The sequence below is a fragment of the Meleagris gallopavo genome, chromosome Z (genome assembly GCF_000146605.3).
Source record: "Meleagris gallopavo isolate NT-WF06-2002-E0010 breed Aviagen turkey brand Nicholas breeding stock chromosome Z, Turkey_5.1, whole genome shotgun sequence".
NCBI classification, from domain to species: Eukaryota; Metazoa; Chordata; class Aves; order Galliformes; family Phasianidae; genus Meleagris; species Meleagris gallopavo.
The window spans coordinates 11,604,082-11,611,561 of NC_015041.2; the positions used below are offsets into that span (position 1 = coordinate 11,604,082).

The 7,480-nt window shown below is 39.7% G+C and overlaps 1 long non-coding RNA gene across 1 annotated transcript; it reads right to left on the minus strand.

Moving 5' to 3' along the window:
- LOC109363791 lies at window positions 1-3,213 on the minus strand. The gene is made up of 2 exons (XR_002109613.1): window positions 2,698-3,213; window positions 1-190 (listed from the first exon to the last, which is right to left on the minus strand). It is a non-coding gene; the product is annotated as an uncharacterized LOC109363791 (long non-coding RNA).
- Between the last annotated feature and the right edge of the window lie 4,267 nt (window positions 3,214-7,480).

Genomic DNA, 7,480 nt, shown 5'->3' on the forward strand with positions numbered 1-7,480 from the left:
TGTAAGTAGCGCAACAAACATACTGCAGTACTATCAAGTAGTGTCATCTTCACCTTCATCCAGGGTATCGTTGAGCTTTATAACAGTGCTGATAAAGTCACCGAGTTCTACAAAATCTGCAGTGATAATATTCACACCACTTTCTCCTGGCTTCTGAGTTCGGACCCACTGCATCATTGCAGGAAGAGCCCTAAGGAGAAAACAGGAGCAATAATTACTCATTAAGCAGCGAGACAAACGCACTGAGGCAGAATTTTCCAATATCGACTCCCATTGATCTGACGTGGTTTCTGAGGGATACATCTGGATTACTGCTCAGGCTTTTGGAAAATTCTACTCTTTACAATTTTTATCCTCTGGACATAGCATATTTGATTGTATTCAGCTTCTCAGAAGAAAAGAATAAAAGGAGGGTCATATAGGCTTATACTGATTACTTACCTTATATAGGATCATGGCAATCAACCAGACACCTTTTGATATCATCTGGACCTATGATTCCATGAGAATTGCTTATGAAAACAAAGTAAGAGAGAACTCAATGCCATCTACAAAGCATGTTTGATGTGTTCAAGGAAATACCAAAAATAGTATTTTCGGAGACTACCATGATTTCTACGCTACAAACACACTATTAATACAAACTGTACTCAATACCCTTTCTTTCCTAGTACTAATATCCCTGCCATGAACTATAGTTCATCATAAACAAATGATTAGCAACTGAACTAAAAAGCACTACAGTCCCTTTTCTAAAATAGCATATTTTTATTATGTCAGACCCCTAGTGCTGAGATATATGTAAAAAGTATCTGTCTAACTGAAGTATAAAGTAATTCTTCTGATTCCACAAAATATAAACCACTGATCACTGGAAATACTATGGGAAATGAAAGGGCTCCACAGTTCTGCAGCAGTAGTCAAGAAAAAATATCCAGACTTCAGAAATTAATAAGGTCAAACAAAGTAAGGTACAGATTTTTGAAAGAAAAGGAAATTGACAATTGGAAGTAATTCCCAAAGATTGTGGTAAGCTCTGCAGCACTTGGAGTCTTCAGACCAAGCCTGGATGCTATCCTAAAAATACACTCTCTGTCAAGCTCCAGCTGTGGAGTTAAACATCAGAATCTACGGACTGGATAAACGTGCAGTCAGCTGAGATGATCATTTTCTCCCTTTGCTCCAAAATCTAGAGATCAGTACTTTTCCCTCAGCCAACATGCTACACAGATCTTTTCACTGAGGGAAGGTCCGTATAAAATGCTGGTCCAGCAGCAGTTTAAATCTCAAAAGCTTTAGGAAAACAGATCTGCAGAAAAAAGAACTATAAGAACTATTAGTGGGCACAGAATGTAGTGTTAGGGGCCAGAATCAGTCTTTAAAACAAAACAAAACAAAAAATAATTAATAAAAAATACACACTCCTACACAAGGTTAAAGTTAGAACCCTCTATGATTTTGCAGGAGAACACAGAAAACAAATTCTTTGCAAAGCACATTTATCTGTATGCTTAAATACATTTTAAGACAACATGTTTAGGACCAGAAGAAGGTAACTAATTCATCAGGACTGAAGCACGGGCATGCATATGCACCAGCTTGTAAAGCTGAGCTTAAGCACTATGCTGTGAAAAAAACCAACAAGTATATTTAGATTGATGCAGTCATGGAAAGCTGGAATTGCTGAACACTGGAGGAAGACATGTGGATCCACTACTAACATGGCAGATGTCTTCAACATCCTGTTCAAGCTCTATGAATTCTGGGTTTAGAGATGAACTGATTGAGTGTTGGCAGGCACAGATTTATTCCTTATGCATAAATTGATTTTTTCATTATTTTACTCCCCTATAACACATAATTACCTCTTCAAGTATCCTTTATTTGTTCTGAATCTGTTCTGACGTAATTTATCTTTTGACCATAGGCTTCCTGCCTACATACTCAGCTGTATACTCTAAAATACCTTTTAATTTTTCCTAATCTTTTGTTATTAATCCAGTCCTTAGTGGATGGTCCCAAATCCACCCTTTGATTTGGGCTCTACTTTAAATTCAGTTTGCCCTGCCACTTCATTTCCAAAGAGGTTTAGTAGTAGAAATGAGTTGTTTACACTTCACTGATATTTCAAACAGAGCTCAGTTGCATGACCCTTGTCTGAACGCAAATTTGCAGATAAAGTCACAGAAATCTTTTGTTTAAGAGACAACAAGCATTCAAAAATAAGTCAAAATTGAATCAGATTATCCAGCAAAAAGCTTGTTTGCATAGCAAAAACAAAGAATGCATCTCTGTGAAAATACGTACTTGAAAAAAAAAAGATTTCACTGACCTTATCACATGTAACTCTGCTTGCAGTAGAAATTTGCAGAAAAACCCATACCTTTCCCGATATTCCTCCCACAGTGCTATCTTTAAAGAGGATCTACATCAATGACTGCATGAAACCACGCTTTGCTCAGCTGTACACAAATATCTCACGCGCACACAGTAATTGCTGGAACAAGCCCACTTTAACATTCCTCAGGGTGTCTTCGTGATAGCAGCACAAACCTTGTTCACCCTTCCTTGTAATTTCCAGTCTCTGCATGCCTCAAACTAATAATTATTCTCATTAAGAGTTTTACTAAGAGGAACACAAACCATGCTGCGTGGCAGCCACCTACATGACTGTGCTCATAGAAACCCAGTACATACCACAGTCTTAGTGGATTTTGTTGCAGTTTTGATAAAAGTGATAGAGCGTGAGGATGTGCCAGCTTCTCAGCTTGCAACTTGATCCTGGCAGCACCACTCTGGTGACCAGGGCTCTCTCATGGAGGCTGCTGCTATCCACGTTTAATGGTCTCGCTGGGGATCTGGTGCCAATGGTTCTGATCCCAGTCTTGCAAGCACTGGCAGCAGTCCAAACACATCAGAATGTGCCACACCTGTAGATACTAATGGTTAGCTATCTTTGCTGCTAGGCAAAAGCAATTCTACTAATTGAAGCCATGCAGTCATACTGTAACTACACCCACTTCTACACTGTTAGTGCAACTCACCATCAATAATCAAACAGAATCACAATGGTGGCAGTGCCACTAATGCCAATGTTGAAACTGCAGCATTCATTCTCCACCTCTCTTTACAGCATCAGGAAGCCTTCAGTCTCCTCACCCTCCCATGCCTCAACTGCTTTTGCAGAAAGGACACGCAGTGAGAGCTTAAGGAGTGAATCAAAAATCTAGCTCTTCTGCAAAGAGTGCTGTGAAACTTCTACCTTATGAATAAACTGAGATGAAAAGTCTCATATTAACATGCTACAAACTATGAGCCAGGCAGCCAGCAGAATGCAGTCAGCCCTTCAGAATAGATGTAAGCTTGTATTTCACAGCTATAAAACCCAGCCCTCAAAGCCAGAATGAAAGCTTTCAGCAGGAAAGGTTTCTAACCCCCAGTGCTGCGAAATACATTGCAAGACTCTGAACCTAGGACACAGAAGAGTGCTGCTTGCCATAGCCCAGAACTGTGCAGGACAGAGGTCAGCTGGTCAGTGAATCTAAGCAAGAATAAAGTGAGGAGTCTTCACCTCTCATCCCACAAGCTTGCACTCCAGCCCACTGTCTCTGGCTCTATAACTTTGTGGCACTTCACTGTCCCTGCAGGTAAGCTGGGAGATGTGCACGGAAGGTGCAGCTGGGACACAGCCTGCACTAGGCCCCGCTGCATCCTGCTGAGACATCTGTATCCTTCAAAGGCCAAAGCTTGTCTCTCTAGATGGCACCCCATTAGGTCGGTCAGGCACATTGTCAGTTGGGCACAGATTCTCCATCAGGATGACTTACATCACCGTTTCCAGCTGAGGAGCCATGTACTTTCTCATATAGTGTTGGAAGAGTGATTTTTATTTTCAACTTTGTAAAACATAGGCTCAGCTTTGACAGTCGCATTATCACCTCTATTTTTCCCATTATGCTTCTTTGCTCATACAAAAATAAATATGTGCAGGTGTCTTTTTATGTTTTTTGTTTGTTTGAAGTTTTTCACTTCTTCAAGAACTATTTATTGACATGTTTGAAAACTGAACTGAGAAACCCTGCCCTAAACTTAAAGACATGCATGGCCCTTTCAAAGCTATTGATGACTTTTCTGTTTTTCCCCATCTGTGAAAGATCTCAAGTGGACTCCAACAGAACTAAACTTTGTTTAAAAAATAGTAACACATTCAAGAAGCATCAGTTCAAGCAGCAAAACTGAGAGATCCATTATAGCTTTCAAAAGAAAACATGACGTAACTAATTGCATTAAAATTTGCTTTAAAAAAAAATTGTTCTTAGGCTATTTTAGTTGAGCAAGAACGTAGGATTTTTTTTACGTGTCTGAGTCATCACAGCCTGACAACATGACAGAACATTAATGGCAGCAGAACTCCATGACAGGACCTCATGTGGGGAAAAAGCCATTTCTCTGGGCAGAACTTTCAAGAGAGGAGGAGGAGAAGGAAGTCTATGAGCACAAAGCAAAAGGGCTCTTCACTGTTTAGTCAGAGTCTGAGCCCTAAACTGCAGACAACACATTTGCTTTTGGAATATAAGAAATTACTAACCCATGCAGGCATACTGGTCTCATTTCCAGATTGCAAAGTCTAGCATTAAATGGCCATTACTGGCAACACCAGAGAGAACTGAAATTGTACTGCCTACTCAGGACAAAAGTGCCATGTGGCATTTCTTCCCTCTCCAGCAAAGTACACAGACTTTGGCAAGTAAGTGTTACTGTTAAAAAAACAAAACAAAACAAAGCAAAACAAAACAAAACAAAAAAACCTACCTTTGCAGGTGGATGTACATATATGAGCCAGAATTTGAATCCTTACACTCTTTCCTCCCTCCTCCATTCAATTTTAATCATATTTGCAACAACACTGATTAATTCTGGAGCCATAAGTCAGCACATGCTGACTTTGGCTTTTCAAGGATGCTGAGAATTCATTGCTCCAGTGGGAACTGTGGATGTCTCATGCATCACTGAATCATAAAAATCATGACTTCCAAAACCTTGAAAAGTTGCTCAAGTACATCCAGTCCATCTTGAGGCAGGATCAGCCACACAAAGATCAAATATACAAAACAATCCTGGTAAACATTCAGCTTACTTGTTCTTACAAGCCTCCAGTGATGAAGATTGCAAAACCTTCCTCTGTATCCATAGTATTCCTACATAAATACCCTTACACATTCTTGTTAATGTCAAAAATAGATGTCACCAAAAACATTGGCATTAAGGTGCATTATTCAAGTGTTCATCAAGTGTTGTATCATTCAAGTGTTTCAATAAAGATCAACTGTTTATCAGCAAAAAAGCTTTCATGCAAAACATGAAACATTTCCACAGTACTTCACTCTTCAGTGATTTTCTTTTGAGACAAAACTATTTTAAAAGGTTTATTTTTCTTTTACATACCAGCCATTTGTTTCTGCCTCCAGATTACAATTTACCATTCTCTCAGTTGTGCTAATGTATCTGTTGTGACAAAATGAAAGGCAGCAAGTGGAAGCATTCTGGATTAAAAGAAATAAATCAACCATTTTTAGTCCTCCTTATCCCAGATGGCCCCAGTAGATTAAGGAGAATTGGTTTGTAACAGGATCTTATAAACTTCTGAATTGGAACAACAAAGGAACAAATGAACTAAAGTACAAGCTTGGACTGGCTGGGAAAGAACTCCTTCAATTTGATCCTCAGTTCTCAGATCCTCTCAAGCCAGCAGTCATTTGCTCATAAAACTGGCATTACTGATTACAATCAGAAAATCTGGGCAGTGTTGGGTGAAAAAAAGCAAATTTTAGTATTCATAGTCTCAAAGGAACACAGGTGGGAATTCATTTGCCAGGATCCTGAATGGACATATTACACAGCCCACGAGCTGTCATGTTGCAGGTACAACGTATGCTAACACCCAGCAGTTCTATATTTATTCTTCTGAAATGCTTTTCTATTACTCAGTCATCTCCAATTGCTTTATATAGTTTGGAAATGCATCTAATCAGATGACACAGACTACCATACTATGACCAGATGAATATTTTATTGTAAATGATCATAGCACAAGTACTCCGCAAGTCATATGGGATCAGATGTCTTCACTCCTCTATTGAGCTGTTGTTGGGTTTCTAGGTTTCATTTTAAAGAGGAGGCAGAAAGAAGCTCAGAAGTAGCCTTTCCTAACCTCCCTTCAAAGGACATGTCAGCTGTATTTATCGAATATATACTTCTATGCTCATACAAAAATTCAATGGGATATTTAATGGCAGCAAGTGCTGTGGTTCTGAAGGTGATTAATATTCAACATCCTATTTTTTTCCTTGTTATGTTTTTAGCCATTGCTCTCAGAACATTAACACAGCACAAGGAATACATCAGCTGGTAAAGGCTTCAGTGGCTTCTGTATTATCAGAGATCTCACAAAGCAACACTAGGATTTTGGCTATTTTCTTGGTCAGTGTGTAGGGGAATGGAAGTGGGAAAAGAACAGAACTGAAAGTCTGAACTGAAGGTCCCAAAATGGTCATGTCATAGATCATAGAATCTTTTGAGTTAGAATGGACCCTTAAAGGTCATCTAGTCCAACTTCTCTACAATAAACAGGGACATTCGCACGCAGATATGGTTGCTCAGAGCCTGGTCCAGCCTGATACTGAATGGCCCCAAGGATGGGACTTTCAGTTCCATTGCCTCACCACCACTATTGTTAAAATGTTCTTCCTTACATTAAATCTAAATCTCCCCTCTTTTAGGTTGAAACTTTATCCCCTTGTCCTATCACAACAGTCACAGTGAAAGACACTGTCCTCTTCCTTCTTATAGCTTCTCCTTAGATACTGAAAGGCCTCCTCTATCAGATCTCCCAGAGCCTTCAGGCTGAATAGCCTCAGCTCTCTCAGCCTGTCCTCATAGGAGAGGTGTTCCATTCCTTGGATCATTTTTACAGCTCTCCTCTGGATGCACTTCAGGAAGTCCATGTCTCTCCTGTACTGAGGACTGTGCATCTAGACACAGTACTCCAGGTGAGGTCTCAATAGTGCAGAGTAGGGGGACAGGACCATGTCATGACTAGAAAAGGTCTTGTAACAGATGTAATAGAGGGGAAAATAGAGGGGAATAGAACTGCCATTGCCTCCTAATCAGTCTGAGTGCTGTTCAGATGTCAATCAGTTCAACCTTTTGTGGGCCAAAGAGGGATGAGGCTAAATGCTAATTTATACAAATACAGGCAGGTTGCTAGACTTTACCTGCTTGTGGCAATTGATTTTGGAGCCCTTTCCAAACAGAAATCTGGTTGTTCAGCAAACTCTGAGAAATCCACAGCAATGATAGGGAGAAGGAGCTATAGAAATAAGAACTGGACCTTATTCCATTGCCTGTTGAACACAAAGCCTCTGCTTTTTGTAAGAAAATGTCTGTCACCAATAAAAGAAATAGATAAAGCTTTTTTTTT